Source organism: Mizuhopecten yessoensis, unplaced genomic scaffold (assembly GCF_002113885.1).
Source record: "Mizuhopecten yessoensis strain PY_sf001 unplaced genomic scaffold, ASM211388v2 scaffold7713, whole genome shotgun sequence".
NCBI lineage: Eukaryota > Metazoa > Mollusca > Bivalvia > Pectinida > Pectinidae > Mizuhopecten > Mizuhopecten yessoensis.
Window position 1 is genome coordinate 800,932 of NW_018407185.1, and position 20,796 is coordinate 821,727.

A 20,796-nucleotide genomic window follows, 5' to 3' on the forward strand; every position below is an offset into this window, starting at 1 on the left:
GAAGAAGTCGTTTATAGCAATATAGCCAAATTGCCCCCTTTTGGCCCAGCCCTCAGCCCCCTGGGGGGTCAGCCCCACCATTTGTACAATTTTGAATCCCCACCACCTAGGGATGCTTCCAGTCAAATATCGTTGATATCTATCTCTTAGTTCCAGAGAAGAAGTCGCTTAAAGCAATATAGCTAAATAACCCTTTTTGGCCCCGCCCCTCAGCCCCCACGGGGGTCAGCCCCACCATTTGTACAATTTTGAATCCCTGCCTACCATGAATGCTTCCGACCAAATATGATCAATATCCATGGTAAAGTTTTACGGAAGAAGTCGTTTATAGCAATATAGCCATATTGCCCCCTTTTGGCCCCGCCCCTCAGCCCCCTGGGGGGTAAGCCCAACCATTTGTACAATTTTGAATCCCCACCACCTAGGGATGCTTCCAGTCAAATTTAGTTAAATTCCAATAAGTGGTTAAGAAGAAGAAGTCGTTTAAAGAAATTGTTGACAGACGGACGACGGACGGACGGACGCCACGGTATGGCATATATGCTCACCTTGGTCCTTTGGACCAGGTGAGCTAAAAACACTGATGACAAAATATTTTCCCAACATCTTCTTTAGGGGTTATACAAATTATTATCTTATTCTTCAGAACCAAAACTACGACTTCATTTTATGAAAATTCACCAAATGTCGAACTTTCGAGAAAACATCAGCTTAATCAGATTGAATATTCATCATGAATTAACAAATTCATCACATTGCATATGAATATTCATGACCTTTTTCGGTAATCTTCCTCTATTAATATGCATCATTTGATGATTTAATTACATACTGGTACATAAATTTATGCAATTGGAATAATCATATTACAGGTTTAATATACATATATATGTGTCCAATATGATGTAAGGGAGATAATCAAACACGATTTTATATCTGATGGTCAAATCCAAATGATTTCTGCCTTATACAACATCAAACATTATAAAATATATTTATAACATCATAAATGCTTGATTTAACTTACCAACTTGCAAATATTAAGAAGGCAGCTTACTACATGTTATATGTACAAAGTTTGTACAAGTGTTCCCGATATTTTACAGGTAACAATAAGTATATGACAAATATTTAGTGTGATAAGGACATTGTAAATTTTCTACTTTTTGACTCTTTCAAGCTATTTTAACAATATTTTGGTTTGACGTTACAGAAAAACATGTTTTTCCTTTGGATGGAAATATCATAAAAATATTAGTGGTATTCTAATGTTCATAGAAATGGCACAACTCTAAATTATCATGAAAATATTATTTGATAATTTTATAATTCAAAGTTAATATTCATAGAAATGGCCCAACTCTAAATTATAATATAAATATTATTTGATTATTTAAACTTAAACTGAAGTTTCTGATATAAACATTGTACATGATTTTTCAAGAAAAACAAGGTGGGATTGTATCAGAGAAAGTTAGTTATAAAAACGAATTTTTAAATCAGAGTTAAAATATCTATCCAACAGCAAAATTATCATTCAGGCACAATATCAAAAACAAAAATCTATTTGAATAAAAATTATCTTGATTATTTTAGCAGAATATGTTGAAATTCAACAAAATGTAAGACACTAACATCGAGTGGAAAACAATGTATTATGATAATGATCAGGTGTTACATTTCACAATTAAAATTGCTATGAAGTTTTACTGACCATAAAATGATTTGTTCTTAGCAGCTCGTCTAAAAAACTATAAAAATATTTTCAAAGCACAAACATAAAGACATGTAAATGGACTAAATGGACCAAAATGGTATGTAAAAGGAAGATAGGACCTTTGACATTTGACCCTTTCTCATGACAAGGTCAAATATGAAATCATACAATTGATTTCGTCAGCATCTTACTTGTTGAATTCTATTTTAAATTGACAATAAACCTCTTTCATAGCATTATTTGAAAGTTTCTTTCACATAGAATATTTTTGGTACACATATTTTTAATGATTAACAATGATAAGATTAATTGATAAAATATATAATTTGGTATAATATTTATAAGGCTATAAGTAAATAAATATTTCCTATACAAACTCTTAAAGAAAGAAATTATATATATATAACTGAATAAACCTACAATTTTTATAATGTATTTAGAGAAAATAAATGTATTTAGATTTTAAGGACCAAACTATTTCTAACAGTCTTCAATAATAACGAGTATATATGTCTATAAATTTCACAACAATAGATTCAATGTTTGTTTTAAATCAAATGTCTTATCACAAGACTTTGGTTTTAATACTTAAACTATATCTACAACCTGAAAGTACTGGATTATAGCTACACTGAAGTTAAAAAGAAAGCTGCATGGTCTGTTGGAAACGTGATTCAAGAAGAAGAATACCCTTTAAGGCTGCGTAGAAAAACACACTTAAATGTATAATTTGTCGTCAGGTTGAGATTTTGGCAAAACAAAATTGAAAAATGTGTATTTATGATAACCACAGATTATTCTAAAAATCACAAGTTAACCATCGTCTTTGAATTATATAGAGTAAATACAAATTGTCTCAAGAAAAAATTCTGCAATATCAAATACAGAACTCTGAAACACACAATGGTAAAGTTTGTTGATCGATGTCAGTAAATGGGCAAATACTCCTCCTTTGTATCGGACTATTTTCCGGTAATCATTTTTCTAGGAGATAAACACTGAAGTTGTCATCAGAATTGCGTACTGGTGGCGTTTGTGGCATTATCATCGCCGCGTCTTGCCTTCATTACTGTCTCCGCTGTATAAAGTGCTTCCTTGGCCAAGAATTTTTCTCATGCTTCCTTGACCAAGAAATTTTCTCTCAGCATCTGAAGCTTCACAGATCCTGGCATGTCTGGGATGAGGTACATCATCAACCAGGTTGCAAATACAATCAAGTTCTGTAAATCAAGGTGAAATACAGAGAATTAAAACTACTGAAAATTTGAAGAGAATTCAATGAAGAAATGGTCGTTATGTCAAAAGTTTTACATTTTAACGAACTTAATTTGAACTGCAGATGTAGAAACATATATACAACACGAAGTAACTTTAAAGCTAGAAAATGACATTTAATGCCTCCATGGAAAGGTAATAGAACACAAGTTTGAATTGTTGATAATTTTCTACGTATAATACAAGTTACTTTGACCTAGGCTCCCAGTAATGACTCAATGAAGGTATTATCATACACAGAGAAATCAGTTGGTATATTTACAGGTCTTTTTTTATTTTATGCTTTTTAAAATCTATAAAGAAATAAAGTTGCTATAGAGCGATGATGACAATAATCTTAGCCTTAATTGACTTTGAAATTATGAAACCTGAGGTATTTGTATACTTAACCTTTGTATAAAGTTTGATATCGAAATCATAGACAGGATGGACATAGCAAATACTGTACGCCCCCCACAACCCCCTTAATAAAAAGTTGCTTTTTTTCTGAAACAAATCTCCTTTTCCTCCCCCATTAGACAGAGATATCCACAATTCTGATCAGGGAAACATTTTTCTGTCTTACCCTAGGGTAAGGACATCACATAACTACTTCACTGACGTCACATCAACAATAGTAGATCACAGAAGATAACTCATTGGATTTATTCGACGAAAATGCGACCAACACTTGTGTTTCATGCAATCACTACTTGTATCGAAAGTGAGAGAAAAATAATTATTCCCTACCCCAGGAGTAAGACAGAAAAAACTCAAACCTCTGGGTAAGATTCTGGAATGTCTGGCAGAGACCCTTGAGCTTAACATTTAATTATCTTAGCCCAGGAGTTGAAATGTTTCCGTCTTAGGTGCGGAAATATTCTATCTATCTGTTGAAGAAGATGGATTAAGCATACCTCAAACACGACAATGAAAGCAAGCCTGGCGGCCAGGATGTGCCAGTAGACCAGCGTAAATGTGTATTCCTCTCCCGTGCCTACTCCTGCATCTCCTACGTAATTTGTGGGTGGTTGTCGGTAGTCGCGGTATCTAGACAACAGAATAGATCAATCATCATTGTTTTCATTACTTTCACAGTGAAATAGATTTTTTTTCTTTTTTCAAAGTCTGTTTTTTTAAGTTGTGATAAATAACAGAATTCTTTACATGACATTTTTTTTGAACTTATATAAATGTTGTCAAAATTGGAAGAAATAAAAGAATACACAAAGAATGAGAATCTTTTTAATGCAAGTTCAATTCTTATAGTTTTATTAGGTAAAGATTTTCTGTATCTCTGATCCGTGGCCCTTTAAATATCTCCAGAGAGTCAGAATAAAGCATGTTTCTTTTATGGGGGCATACAAATACAGCCCATTTTTCTTACCTGCAGTATGTCACATTTCCAAAGATATCGAACTGAGGGTCATCTGGTACACTCTTACCCTGGAAGTCATTTACATTAAAGACTGCCAGACTGAAATTGGCATAGTCCTTCATTGATTGGTCCGCGCTGTAGCCATATCTGTAAACCAGTTTGGGGACATATGCCGTTTGCCTTGAAAAAGAAAACATGAAGTATTAAAACAAAACTGTTGACTTGTGGAACCGTGCAAAATTAATTACTGTACTGTATATCTAAAGGCTCTTAATTAAACATTACATTCTTGTGTTTGAAATCGTTATCAAAAAGTTTTGGCAAAATATATGAGGAATTCCTACTCTTGTTTTCTTAATTTGTAAAATACTCTGTCTTCAACCTTTTAAAATTTAATGCTCATGCTGATTTGAGTATATACAGTTTAAAAACTTCTACAACATTAAATATCTAATTACATTATGTACATCAAAACAATACATATAACGACAAAACAGAATATATATAATAATACAGATTGTCAATTTTGAGCCGTTAACGAGCGGATGAATACAATGTAAAAATTCTGTGAAATGTCATGTTAAGGTTCCAGACAGATCAGACAAGATAGAAACATTTAGCATGGGGTGTGAAGTGGAATATCTCTGAGGTGCGAGAACAACAAAAGTAATACATTTCAGTTGATAAAACTAATTTCATATTTGTTGTAAAATAGATAAAGTTTAATTCATTTTAAAACATTGATCATCATCTGCACTGCCCTTATAAGTGAATCAATTTTTAAACAGGGAACACACAAGGCATTGATTGGCATCAAGTAAAAGTTTGCTTGTCAAACTCTAAATAATACAAAACACTCAAGATCTAGGCACTGATATCTTGTACAGTTCTGTCTGATTTGAGATTTTTAAGTATTTCCAAGAATTTTTATTCAAACTACATTTTCATATTCAAACAATACCTTTCACAAAACTACATGTATGGTATTCTGACAAATTTACATTGAAAATAATACAAATTTCTTAAGCGAAGTATGACCTCTTTATTCGGGACAATTTGTTTTCAGGTAAAAAATGAAGTTGTAAATTAAAATCTTAAAGAAACAAAAACAAAGTATTGGGAGAAATACATAGTCCCAAAACTTTTGGATAATCATTGACATAAAAAAATTAACCAAGGGCAATAACTCTACATAGAGGAGCACAAGTGACACTCTGCCATCCTAAGATGTATTCACATATAAAATTTTGCTATTGTAGGTCTAGGTGATAGACTGTATGTGAAATACGCCCAGACGAAGTGACGGACAGACGGACAGGTTTAAACCAAAAGACTAAAATTGATATGCATAGTCATTCAATAACAGAAAATAAAAAAAATAAAAAAATCATTCTTCACAAAAACTAAAATGTTCAGACTCAAATAAAATTTTGTTTCATTTACACTTTATTTACTCTTTTTATCAGATGAATTTAAAAAAGGCTTAAAACTGTGTTTACCCATTTCAAGATATTCATCAAACAGTCCTAGGTTGGGTATGTTGGCCCGAGGAAAGTCCTGTTCGCACCTCGAGTACACTTTCTCCTCGTTGGGGTCCTTAGTCACTGACCGAGACTTAAACCATACCATCAGTTTTCTGTGTAGGAGATGAAAACTAGAGTGTAACAGAAACTGGATATCTATAGATTAAAAAATTCAAGAGGCAACTGTGGAGTCGAAATTGTATCCACATGCGACGATGAGAAAATTGTTCACACAACAAACCTTGAAAATACACGATGTGATAAACTGTTTATCACCTATAAAACCTGATACATTTCACCAATCATAAAGTAACATCAACCGAGTACAATATCCTCTAACTTACGTCTAGTGATTGTTGAGATTCTTGGTCAGGGACAAATGTAAACAAATACAAGTTTTTCGCGGAGGAATACTGAAAAACTATGGAGAAACATAATTTAAAACAATTCTTGTCATTTGCTGCTCCATATGCATATTGACACTTAAACTGGAGTTGTTTCAGAGCACTTTTATATTGATACTAAGAGCAGTTATGCCATTTGTGATAAAATAAAACTTTCTTAAATGGGAAAATCAATTTACAAGTTGTTCTCAATTTGCTCTCAACTTCTTCTCAGTGTTCTCATACTGACAATTTGTGATAATGAATTTTTCACACAACTGGTTGTCGCACTAGATACTTGCCAACTCTCTTTATTTTAGAAGGAGACTCCTAATTTTGACCTCTTAAATTTAACAATTCAGCTAGTAAATTTGCTGATTTAACCTCTGTAAAAAGGTTGTGACCTCTATACCAAGACAGTGACCTTTGTTACTATCTAGTTTGTGACCTCTACCAAGACTTTCACCTCTGTATTGAGGCTGTCAATGTGGTGCTAGACTGGACCCAATACTTACTTGCCCTTGAAGAATGCAATATAGAAGATGGAGGAATAGTAGTTGACAAACTTGAACAGGAACATCTTAAATGTGAAGCCATCTTCCCATTCTGTCTGGGTACGGTGTTGTTCTGGAAGGTAATTATAGAATGTTGTAACACAGAGAGTGATATCAGAATGATCTTATCCATGAACAAACGTAACAACCAACAGCTGTTTTGGAATATGTATTTCTGAACACTTTGAATTTCCAGCAGACTTCCTGAATTTACACAGAGTTTAAAAGTAAAATTGTATGAACCCTTTTACAGCTGCAGGCAAAATATTAAAGAGATCATTCCAATGTAAACTTTTGTACATACAATAAACTCCCTTTAACTCATTCACCCCTCAAGACACATTTGAACTCTTCCATTTCAAATGTTGGAATAATTCATTATGAAACTTTAGGGGTCAATGAGCTAATAATAATACATGTAACTATAGAGTGACTCGGCCAGGTTACTACTGTTGACAAGGTAGCTCAGTTGGTTAGAGCCATTAGTATAATGATCCGAGGTCCAGCTAGGTATCAATCCTGATTTGCATTTGCTTTTTCCCTCTAAAAACAAATTAAGTTGTTGATTAACTTTGTTCATTTCATCTTAAGATTTTTCCAATGAGTTCTGGTTCTTTTCAGAAATAATGTATTGAAGATTTAGTCATGTCAAAAATGATCTCTATTTCCAATGCAAATTTACATTTTTCTGATGTGGTACAGGGATCCTCAAAGATTTGTTTTAGTTTGTTTGTTTTACGTCCTATTAACAGCAATGGTAATTTAAGGACGTGCCAGGTTTTGGTGATAGAGGAGAGCCGGAGTTCCTGGAGAAAAAACATCAACTTACGGCCAGTACCTGGCGACTGCCCCAGGCACAATGCCTCGCACCCGCGACCCAGTGGTGGAGGCTAGTGGTTGCAGAATGTCAGACGCCTTAACCACTTGACCACCGCGGCCCCGCATCCGACATTCTGCAAACACTAGCCCTCAACCACTGGGTTGCGGGTGCAAGGCCTCTGTGGGGCAGTCGCAAGGTACTGCCCGTAGGTCGGTGGGTTTTTCTCCAGGAGCTCCGGCTTTCCTCCACCACCACCACCACCTGGCACGCCCTTAAATGACTATTGCTGTTAATACAGATGCCTTAACCACTTGGCCACCGCGGCCCCGGATTCTCAAAGATGTTTACCTTAAGAACAATATGTATATGGAAAACAACTATGTTTTTTTTTAAATGTTGGGAACCAGTGAAAGGACCCTTGAAGTTATTTAACCAGAGAATAATGTATATAGGACACAAAGAAACAATTTAAATTTTGGGCAGTGGTGCAGGGATCCTGCAAGTTATTCAACTAGAGAATATGTAAATAGGACAATAATGTCTGTATTAGCAAAATTTAGAACACCAAACAGACAATTTCAAATTGATTACTCTATGTGGCAAGATACATGTATATATGCATTATAAAAATTTGCACAAAATCTCATGAACTTCGTTTCAAAATAATTGGTAAGGGTTTTTAAAAATTATATTTCTTTTTTTCATTTATAAAATATTTTCACGTTAAAATGTACATTTATTTATCCTTCAAATATTTTCTTTTCAATTTTTCACATAATACCACCAGACATCCAATATAAACTCAAAACAGTGGTCATCAATTGACTCAAAATTAAAAAATTCAGAACAGCTATTTAAAGTTTACAATCTAAGGGAGACAATTCTCTATTTCTTCCTCTATACTGCTCCAAACCATGTTCTAGTTAGGCCACATTCATTTATCACGATCCAAACGGTTGAACCTGTTGAACCGGAGTTGTTTGTTTATGAAATAAGGTCGGACCTAGTAATCTGATGCTGCTTTCAGGCGAGGCTTGACAAAGCCTTGCAAGGCCTGCGTAAACATTTGCAGGTCTGCCAGGATTTATACCTGAAAATGTTACATTTAACTGTTTAATAGGATACACTATAGCAGTAAAAAACACACAACAGGACACACATGCTTCAATTACCTTGTCAAAGAATTGTGATATTTAACGGCATTCGTTGAACCTGGTGACAGATGTTTAACGTTGTGACAGCTCTGAAATTATAAAATAACAAATCAAATTTAAACTATTTTCTTACATTACTAGTTACAATGTATACTTCAGGTATATTTGAAAAAAATACTAAAATTACCAATCCCTTATCAAATCTTCTTTGTTGTGCAATTTACATATATGTCATCAATTCTTGTGTTCCTATAATTATGTCATTAATGCTTGTGTACCTTTCAATTATGTCATTGATTCTTGTGTATTTTTTAAGTTTGTCATCAATACCAGAGTTCTTTTCTAAATGTGTCATTAATTCTTGTCTACCTTTTAAAATGGCATCAATTATGTGCACCTTTCAGAAGGGCCAATTTTACAGATTCCTTAGTGTAGAACTCTTTTTGATGCATATCACAAAGGTAGCATATATCCTTAAGCCTGAACTTGCATTTGACTATGAAATTGTAATGTAGAATTAGAGTTGCTTCTCTGAGGGCGCAATATCCCTGAGATGCTTGCTACCTTGTTCTTCACGTCCTTAAATGACCTTAGTTGTTAATAGGTTGTTAAACAAGATAAAATCAACAAGGCAAAGTATTGCAAGGCAATCCATAGTCCCCCACCAGTAATGATTTCTATATTTAACAAACAGTACACTTATGTCAGGAAGCATAGGTCACAGTGATGTCATAGTGACCTACTTCTTGCACTCCACCATCCCAAGATGTCCTTGTACACCAAATCTGGTTACTCCAGGTGAAATATTATAGAAGATATACCCCGGACAAACTTCTTCAAAAGTAAAGGTCAAATGTCAAGTCATAGGTCACAGTGACCTAATTCTCACACTCTTCTTGTTATTATTCAAGGTCACTCAGTAAGTTACCTCACATCAAGAAACTTTGTCAGTTAAAGCAGACAATTCAGAAAGCATTTTGCTCAACTTCAAATTAAGTCGTTGGCTTTGTATACATAACAAGCTGATATTCAAGCAAGTTATCCTGCCAAAACCAAAGTTTGGACAGACAGACGGACAGAGAGACAGACTATCTCAATACCTTAATACATCCCGTCAAAAATTTGGACATAATAATTCAATCCTTCTACATAAATAAAAAGTTGTTGTTCTGATATGTAATCTTTATACTTGCTGAATTACTGGACTCTTCCTTCAGTAGTAATATTCATCATAACTACCCGGCATTTTGACAAATAACTTTTTACAGTTAACACACAATGGGAAGAACTTTGACAACAGGAGATAATCTAGTCGTCTTCTCAGTAGTTTTTAATCCACTTACAAGGTTCAGTTCCTCGGCTCCACATTCCTCTGCCATGCTGGAAGACTTGGTGAGGACATTTTCCCGCAAACTCTGGGCCAGGTCAGATTTTGTTCCTACTACTAAGATGGGGATTTGGTTCCCGGCAAACTGTTCCGGGTCATATTCATACCTTAAGTCGAGGAAACATTGTTAAGTACATAAGAGTGTGATCAATTATTTTTCATCTTATAAAACCTCTCACAAATGAATTAAAAAGTTTTTGACCAATTTCATAAATCTCCTATGAAATAACAAGAGGCTCATGGGTCTTAACGGTCACCTGATATATTTATACAGAGAGTTGATTTCATTTTTAACATGAACAGAAATATTATTCAAAGTGACAAAAAACAATAAAACCACCTTATTCAATATCTAGCATGCAGATTTAAGACTGAAAAGTATTTGAAACTAGCACCTCTGATTCTAAACAAGGAAAATGAAGAAATTTTATTTTAGCACACAGGCTCCATTGGGCCCCACCCTACAGCCCTTGGGGGTAGGGATGGCTCAAAATTTTCAAAGTATCAAACTGTCAACTTAGGGTTATAATTCTAATCAAGTTATCAACATGTAATATTCAAAGTATCATTTGCCATTATAAACCATAACAAATTTTGCCTGAATTACTTCCAATGGCAATTAAACAAATGGTGGTCCAAAATGTGATTTCCCTGTATAAACTATAGTAAAGTTTACCCCCTCCCCAGGGGGAAACGTGAGACCCCAGAGTCATGAAATTCACAATTTTGGTAAAGCACCATAAGACCCTTCCATCTATGAAGAGTATTTGATTCTACCATATCTGGGTCTTGAGAAGAAGATTTTTGAAATTTCTGTCAATTCGACTCTTTTTGGCCCCACCCATCAGCCCCTGGGAGTCAGTCAGGGCTGATATGTGCACACCATCAAACTGCTATCTAATACTGATAATACTAACCCAAATTGAACTACTTCCAATGGCATTTAAACAAAAGTTAGTCCAACATGTGATTTCCCTGTATAAACTATAGTAATGTTTACCCCCTCCCCAGGCGGAAACATGAGACCCCAGGGTCATGAAATTCACAAATTTGGTAGAGCACTTTAAGACCTTTCCATCTATGAAGAGTATTTTATTCTATCATATCTGGGTCTTGAGAAGAAGATTTTTGAAATTTCAGTCAATTCAACCCTTTTTGGACCCACCCATCAGCCCCTAGGGGTCAGTCAGGGCTGATAAGTGCATACTATCAAACTGCTACCCAATACCGATAATGCTAACCTAAATTGAATTACTTCCAATGGCAATTAAACAAATGTTGGTCCAAAATGTGATTTCCCTATATAAACTAAAGTAAAGTTTACCCCTCCCCAGGGGGAAACGCGAGACCCCAGGGTCAAGAAATTCACAATTTTAGTAAAGCACCTTAAGACCCTTACATCTATGAAGAGTATTTGATTCTACCGTATCTGGATATTGAGAAGAAGATTTTTGAAATTTTAGTCAATTTAACCCTTTTTGGCCCCGCTCCTCAGGCCCCTGGGGGCTGGGGACCATATAATTCACAATTTTAGTTGACCTTCGGCCATGGAAGGTTTCTGCAAAATTTCGTTGAAATTGGTTCAGGGGTTTTGGAGAAGAAGTCGAAAATGTAAATTGTTTACGGACGCATGACGGACGCCGCCAGACAAAAGGCGATCGCAATAGGTCACTTGAGACTTTGTCTCAGGTGACCTAAAAACAAATCTAAGATCCCTCTTAATGCATGATTAGGACTTTTTGAATAAACTGTCATTCTTGAAGTCCAAGATTCTGCCAATTTAGCTCTAAATCTATCATCTCCATTGGGAAATTATAATATATCTTGAAGACTATATGTCATTTCATTATCATTTTGACATCATAGGTCATATTACATGAATTCGTAACATTAATATATGACAGGGGTATATTCAATATATCACATGGTATTCATGTGATAAATTATGTTTATTCTTCTCCTTCTTTTTTATAACAAATACATCATTATAAAACTCATGTAGTCTAAATCTGGAAAACTGGCCTTGATTCTTATATTCTGCAACTCAATTCCTGTTTCATTAAATAATGCATTTTCAATATTTTCTGAAACCAATAAAAACATCACAAAATTGTGTCCCTTGTCCTTCCTGTTGATTAATAAGAATTTATAAATTTCAAAAATCAAGCCAATATAATTGAGTCAATAACATAAAAAATAATCTAAATAACATGAACAGTTGTCAAGTTTTTAATTTGGTATTGCCTCAGTATCACTATTGCTCTGATAAGATGATACTTGGAGAAAGGGATATTCCATGTTTTGATTTAAATGTAAACGTGTCAAAAAATGTTTTCAATCATTTCACCACAGCTTTTATTCTGCATATTTAAATATTTTTTTAGCATAAGACTGAATTTTGTCCTTAGTCACACTGGTCTGTATCATTAATATTTTTTGATTTCTTATAAAATCTTCACCGATATTTCTGTTACCATTTCAGTGCCTTCCCCATTGTTGTCCTTGGGGTTGTCAAGGTTTAGGACCTCCTGTAATCATTTTCGTAAATTATGATGTGCTTTTCTGTTTGTCAGGTCATGGACTAGGATGATACCTGTAGAAGTTAAAATGTTTTTTTATTAAGAAATGACAGACTTAGTTATGAGTCTGTCATTTCTTAATAAAAAAACATTTTAACTTCTATAGGTATCATTCTAGTCCATGCCCTGACAAACAGAAAATCACAACATAATTTACGAAAATGGTTACAGGCGGTCCTAAACCATGACAGCCCCAAGGACAAAAATAGGTAAGACACTGAAATCGTTACAGGAGGTCCTAAACCGTGACAACCCCAAGGACAACAATAGGTAAGGCACTGAAATGGTTACAGGAGGTTCTAAACCGTGACAACCCCATTGTTGTCCTTGGGGTTGTCATGGTTTAGGACCTCCTGTAACCATTTCAGTGTCTTACCTATTGTTGTCCTTGGGGTTGTCATGGTTTAGGACCTCCTGTAACCATTTTCGTAAATTATGATGTGATTTTCTGTTTGTCAGGTCATGGACTAGAATGATACCTGTAGAAGTTAAAATGTTTTTTTATTAAGAAATGACAGACTTAGTTATGAGTCCCTGACCCACTGCAGACAAAACACCTGAGACTTGAATTATTTATTTCATGAAATAAAGAAGCATCTTTTCTCATGCATGCAGCATATACTTTGTAATAGTTCTGGAAAATCTTCCTGATGAACTCTCAAAATTTTAGAAATAAAAATAATTACAGCTTACTTTTCCTTTTTTTTCAACATTTAACAACAACAGGAGTTTTTTTCTCCTTTATGCAATTATGTTGACCATTGAATAAGTATATTTTGTGTTATATTTCAAATGAAATATCTTTCTATCAAATAAGAATTGTCTTGTTTCATTTTTCTCAATTTAAAAGGAAATATAAGAATTCATAATTTCATCAACTCTGAAATTGTTCGCAAGATAGGTGTTTCTTTTCAGAAGTGTTTTTGGTGAGGTTAGTTTTTAGCAGTAGTAAAGGGATCTTTAGGTAATAAATTAACTTTCATTGATAAAATGAAAAGTGTTCATTTTTATACAACAAAACGAAAGCAACAATAATCAGCCTTTTTTTCTGTTCCAAGCTTTATTGTAAACTTTCAGTAAAAATAATATCAAAAAAATATATTTCCAACTGATTTGCTGGTTTTTATGTAACATTTTGATCGTATTTCTTTTTTCATTTTGATGAAAATGGAATAAAACATGAAAAAATAAAAAAGATTTTCTGGTTCAAGTTTTGCTCCTGAATTACATGTACCAATTTTCTTCATCATAAGTACAGAAACAAATTTAACCGCCCATACAAAAGACTGTTATCTACTTGCAGAAAATGTAAGTCCTTATATATACAAGACAGTATTTTCTTACCATGTACCGGATTATAAAATATTGCACGGCTATTTTCATGGCTAGTAGATCCACCAACATCCTATAATTCTGCAAAGTAGGTTTTCTGTGAAGGGGTTCCCGCTTTGTACTCATGTAGCTGTTGGAGCAAACAGATTTCTGGACATTAATTTTATACACAGGTTCTTATGCAGTGTAATAACAACATCACACAAAGTTTTGATATGTAACATTGTGTATTGTTACACCTCAAGTGAATTTCTAGCTATTTGATTGGTTGGGAGAAAATTAAACAAAAATCTCTGTCACCCTCTGAAAATACATTGGTTTTAAGGGGCGCAGGTGATATTGCCATGAGACAGAGAAAAATATCACATGCGCGAAAAATGTGCGTTCCAGGTTCTTCACAGAGGCCATTTTTCACCGCTTTGTTTCCCCACCGTGATGGTCACAAAAACGTTTGAGGGCAACAGCCAATTTTATCAAGCGCCGGTGCGATAGCGATTGTAAACAGCAGACTATCAACAAACAAGATGTCATTATCGAGGTTTGCTGCCGTTTCTGAGCTACATATGGAGGAGATTCTTTCCTCCAAGGACTCAAAAATATTTATTTAAATACTTTTGGTGTAACAAAATAGATAAGACATTCGCCGAGGGTGACAATGGGTTTTTGAGGGTTGACAATATTCACTGTCACCTGCTAATGAATATCATATTTATATAATGTCACCCTTTGTGACATCACATAGAACATTACAGTGACATCAAATATTTAAGACAATGGCAAAAAAGACACCTTTTCCTTTAATGTCACAAAATATGCAATTAACATAATTTAAATGAATATGTCATTAACAGAATCTCAAACTTGTTCCCATTACATCTTATTTTTATGAAACTATCAGTACCTTGTTACATAAAAAATAATAAGTAATTGGATCTTGAAATTCTCTATTTATAGAAATAATATGAAATATAAATTGAGAAAATATTTCTGGGTGATTTTCAGGTAGATTTCCACAACTTGCTGTTAAACATTTAATTTAATGACTAAAGAATATGGTGACCTCATCAGTGAGGCCTGAAATACCTTACAATGGAAGTTTATTGCAAAACATTTTCAATATTTTTGTAAAAATCATGTACTTATCCTCCAATAAGCCCACAAGTTAAACACGTAATTTCTTCCTTGAAGCATGGAGCGGGTTTATTTCATGACAATGTCTGAACTACAATATACATATCAGACGGGCTATTAACAGGCATGGGCTTATTACCAGATAATTGTGTTATAAGAGAAAACAATGGATCTTTATCAAGTTTCCACTGCACACTGGCTGTTAACATTAAATTGAAGGGACCAAAATCAGGAGTCTCCGTCCTAAATAGGGAGAGTTGGCAAGTATGAGAGGGATAGAGAAATCTTGACCAAAGCAGCAGTAATGGTCAGTTCTATCTCACCTTGACCTCCACAGAACATCCGATGGTCCAGCCAGGATTGCTTGTTGTCTCATTGTGACAAATAAGATGAACTAATGAGGTCTTCCCAACTCCTGCAAATATTTGNTATAATTTATGGCAAGCTGTTTTTACTTTCAGTCAGCATTGATAGCTTTGAGCTTATAACATTGTAGTTGTGATTGTTGGGTGTGAGCCTAGTTGTTGTTGTTGGGTTTGAGCTTAGTTGTGATTGTTGGGTTTGAGCTTAGTTGTGATTTTTGGGTTTGAACTTAGTTGTCATTATTGGGTTTGAGCCTAGTTGTAATTGTTGGATTGAGCCGAGTTGTAATTGTTGGATTTGAGCCTATAGTTGTCATTGTTGGGTTTGAGCTTAGTTGTCATTGTTGGGTTTGAACTTAGTTGTCATTGTTGGGTTTGAGCTAAAATGTCTTTGTTGGGTTTGAGCCTAGTTGTGATTGTTGGGTTTGAGCCTAGTTGTAATTGTTGTATTTGAGCCTATAGTTGCATTGTTGGGTTTGAGCTTAGTTGTCATTGTTGGGTTTGAACTTACTTGTCATTGTTGGGTTTGAGCTTAGTTGTTTTTGTTGGTTTGAGCTAAAATGTCATTGTTGGGTTTGAACTTAGTTGTTATTGTTGGGTTTGTGCTTAGTTGTGATCGTTTGGTGTTGAGCTTAGTTATCATTGTTGGGTTTGAACTTACTTGTCATTGTTGGGTTTGAGATTAGTTGTTATTGTTGGGTTTGAATTAATTCATCATTGTTGGGTTTGAGCCTAGTTGAAATTGTTGTGTTTTAGTTTATTTATCATTCTTGGGCTTGAGTTTATTTGTCATTGTTGGGTTTGAGCTTAGTTGTCATTGTTGGGTTTGAGCTTAGTTGTCATTGTTGGATTTGAGCCTAGTTGTAACTGTTTTTTGTAGTTTCTCATTGTTTGGCTTGAGTTTATTAATCATTAATTGGTTTGAGCCTAATTGAAATGGTTGGTTTTAGTTTAAATATCATTAATGTTGGGTTTGAGCCTAGAAGTCATTGTTGGTTTTAGTTTATTTATCATTGTTGGGTTTGAGCCTAGTTGTGATTGTTGGGTTTGAGCTTATTTGTCATTATTGGGTTTGAGTCTAGTTGTAGTTGTTGGGTTTGGGCCTAGTTGGAAATGTTGGTTTGAGCCGAGTTGTAATTGTTGTATTTGAGCCTATAGTTGTCATTGTTGGGTTTGAGTTTATTTACCATTGTTGGGTTTGACCTTAGTTGTAATTGTTGGGTTTGAGCCTAGTTGTAACTGTTGGGTTTGAGCCTAGTTGTGATTGTTGGGTTTGAGCTTTGTTGTCATTGTTGGGTTTGAGCCTAGTCGTCATTATTGGTTTTAGTTTAAATATCATTAATGTTGGGTTTGAGCCTAGAAGTCATTGTTGGTTTTAGTTTATTTATCATTGTTGGGTTTGAGCCTAGTTGTGATTGTTGGGTTTGAGCTTATATGTCATTATTGGGTTTGAGTCTAGTTGTAATTGTTGGGTTTGTGCCTAGTTGTCATTGTTGTATTTGTGCCTATAGTTGTCATTGTTGGGTTTGAGTTTATTTATTATGGCTTGGTTTGAGCTTAGTTGTAATTGTTGGGTTTGAGCTTTGTTGTCATTTTTGGTTTTAGTTTGTTTATCGTTATTGGGTTTGCGCCTTGTTGTAATTGTTGGGTTTGAGTTTATATATCATTGTTGGGTTCGAGCTTAGTTGTAATTGTTGGTTTTAGTTTATTTATCATTGTTGGTTTGAGCTTAGTTGTAATTGTTGGTTTTAGTTTAATTATCATTGTTGGGTTTGTCTGCTATGTTTGTTTGTTATATGCTATACTGATATGGGTTACAGCACACATAAACATACGCTGTGGGCTGTGACCCATATCAGTATAGCATATGTGTATTTCAGACATTTGTAACAAACCCCTGTGCCCGGCTGTGGTTGGTGAGGTCTGGTGATGTTTGTAAATATTTAGTGCACCACCCAATGTTTACCCACCAGAGTCTCCCACAACGACGATCTTGTCCACCGCAGCCATCATTCATTCGTCGCGGAGCGTTGAGCTCTCTCATTTGACGATTTGGTGATGTACTGATGTAGGATGTAGACAGTGCATGTGTGACACGACAGGAAGTTTACACCGTCTAAAGGGGAGGTAATTCTAATTAACGTGAGTGAGGGTAAAACACGGATAAGTTTTCCGGATAATTTTAATAGTCGGGTCATTCAGTGCAAATAATGAATATGATAAAAATCAAAGGAGTCTGAAATCCAATAATCAATTATAGCAGTAATATAAAAAGACTATCATTTGTTTTAAAAAGGCATACATTATGGTTTTTTATGACTCTTCTTATGTCAGAATTAAGGGGAAGCAGGGTAGTGGTCACGTGATTTTTCAAAATCACGTGACCGCAATCATAAAAATAGAACCGGAAGTACAATGTCAGGAAGCCGAGGTAAACAAATATGGCAGACGACAGATGCGNACAAACCATGAAGATAAAGGATAAAATATTTTACAGCAAACACAAAGGCTGTATTCGTTTATCGCGATCCAAACGGACCACAATGGTTCGTTTATTAAATAAGGTCGGACCTAGTAATCTGATGCTGCTATCAGGCGAGCCCTAAGAAAGCCTTGCAAGGCCTGCATATAACCGAAATTGTTACATTTATAAACGGTAAACCTTAAACTTATGTGTTCAGAGTAATTTTTTATGTTTGAGGGGTTTAGATCGACTTTCGGTAAAAAAAAAGGACACTCCCAATGATCATACAGATCTATCCGAGCTCGGATTTATGATAATTGGGGGTGTATTTTTTTCGATCTAAACCCCTAAAACATGAAAAAAATACTCTGAACACCTTAGTTTAAGTCCAAATATAGCTGTAACAAATTCTCAGGTACCTCTGCTCTGATGCTGCTTTCAGGAAAGCCTCGACAAAGCATTGAAAGGCCTGCATAAACATTTTCGTGTCTTCCAGGATTTATACCCGAAATTATTACATTTTTTAAAAAAACAGATAAACCGCTTGAACCGGATACGCGAAACGGGCCATAGTCCACATGAAGAAAATTGATTGATCTGAAGGGAACATCCCTCTAAGTACGCTGACACACTTGTTTCTTTTACCCTCGAACACCACAGAAGCACAGGTTATTACTCCCATGTCACCAAAAGCGAGGACAACGTTACGGGCACCGTTTAACAGGAAAGCGAGAGAAAAAGACTAATATGCTTCTCCCGGGATCGAAACAGCGACCCAAGGTTCCCAGCTGTCTGCCGCTCAACTGATTGAGCTAGAAGGCGACCATAATCCTATGTAGATGTATCAGGAGGGGGAAATGCACGGCCTGACTAAGGTTCAAACCCAGGACCTTACGAACTCTAACACATAGATATAACAAATAAAGTGTATAAGATTAACAGATATTTCTGGAGGATATTGATCCAGTTCTATTAAAATCACCATTTTTTGAGGCAAATATTGCATGCCCGAAATTTCCTATTTTTTTTAAAAAATGAATTGGTTCTACAGTTTTGACATTTTTGTCCCTGCGGGTAGGGCGTAAGAATTGTACCTGCTGCCCCCATTGCATGATCGTAAGAGGCAACTGAATTGTCTCCCTTGACAATTCTCGCCCCTGTGAGAAAGGCTCTGGGTTCTGTCTCCTGGCCGAGACATACCAGAGTCTGTAAAATGGTAGTTTCTACTCCTGCTTAACGCTCAGCAATTTAGGAGTGGGACGACTGGTTCGCCCGTTGTCAGTATAATGTGACCGGGTAGGGTGTCCTGCTGGGTGTCTCCGGCACTATGTTTCAGTAAGGTAGAACTATAAAGTCGGCACCAGTTCCGCGCTATCACAAGGAGACAAACACGAACATATCGCAGCCTCCGAAAACACACGCACATACACTTCACACATGCATATTGTACACAGGGGAGGCCGTCCTTAAATGATATCTGTTGATAGGACGTAAAACAATACAAAACCAAACCAAACCAAACCAAAGCGTTACCCTGATCAATCATTATCATATAATGTAAATTTTTATCTTATGATAAACAGCTAGAGATGGCTTTCTGGTCTTGTCAGGAAAGCTTCTATTACATGTTAACAAACTATTGTTTTCATTTAATTTCACACACCGTTATTATAGAATGTTTGTGACGCGGCCATTATTTCTCATGATCACTTATGATTTGGGTTTTAATTTGGATATCAGGAAAAAGCCATTTGCCAAAGGGTCATACAGTTTACGAACACTTACAAGAGAAAACAACACAAAACCGTAATTCGGACCCGACGAAACAAAGACACAGTAAGACAGAGGCCATATATAATTGGATTCCATTGAAAAAGTACCAGGAGAATAGGACCACGAGTTCAGGAAGAGTAAGCGTCTTCTACGTCATCGACGACACGTACCCGCCTTGTAAATCTAGGAAAATCCATCTAATGTCACGTTTTCAAGTCGAGAACCAATGAGTTGACAGCAAAACACTACCACTCACACACGACACACTACCACATGACATACTACTATTAACTGATGACACATGACACACTAACACTAACACATGACAAACTAACACTTACACATGACACACTACCACTAACACACGACACAGTACCACTAAAACATGACACACTACCACCAAAATATGGCACACTACCACTAACACATTACACACTACCACTAACACACAACACACTCCCAATAACACATGACACACTACCACTAACACATTACACACTACCACTAACACACGACACTCTCCCAATAACACATGACACACTACCACTAACACACTACACACTACCACTAACACACGACACACTGCCAATAACCCACGACACACTGCCAATAACACATGACACACTACCACTAAAACACGACACACTGCCAATAACACACGACACACTGCCATTAACACATGACACACTACCACTAACACACGACACACTCCCAATAACACATGACACACTACCACTAACACATGACACACTACCACTTACACATGGCACATTACCACTAACACATGACACACTACTTCTAACACATGACACACCACCACTAACACACGACACACTACCACCAAAACATGACACACTACCACTAACACATGGCACACTACCACTTACACATGACACATTACCACTAACACATGACACACACTACCACTAACACATGACACACTTCCAATAACACACGACACACTGCCATTAACACATGACACACT

At 35.5% G+C, this 20,796-nt stretch overlaps 1 protein-coding gene and 1 pseudogene across 1 annotated transcript in view; both read right to left on the minus strand.

The window, feature by feature from the left end:
* The window catches only part of LOC110454163, a 223,410-nt gene that overhangs the window by 62,604 nt on the left and 140,010 nt on the right, over positions 1–20,796 (minus strand). The gene's annotated exons all lie outside the window — the stretch shown is intronic.
* On the minus strand, positions 2,857–17,680 carry LOC110454172 (annotated as a pseudogene).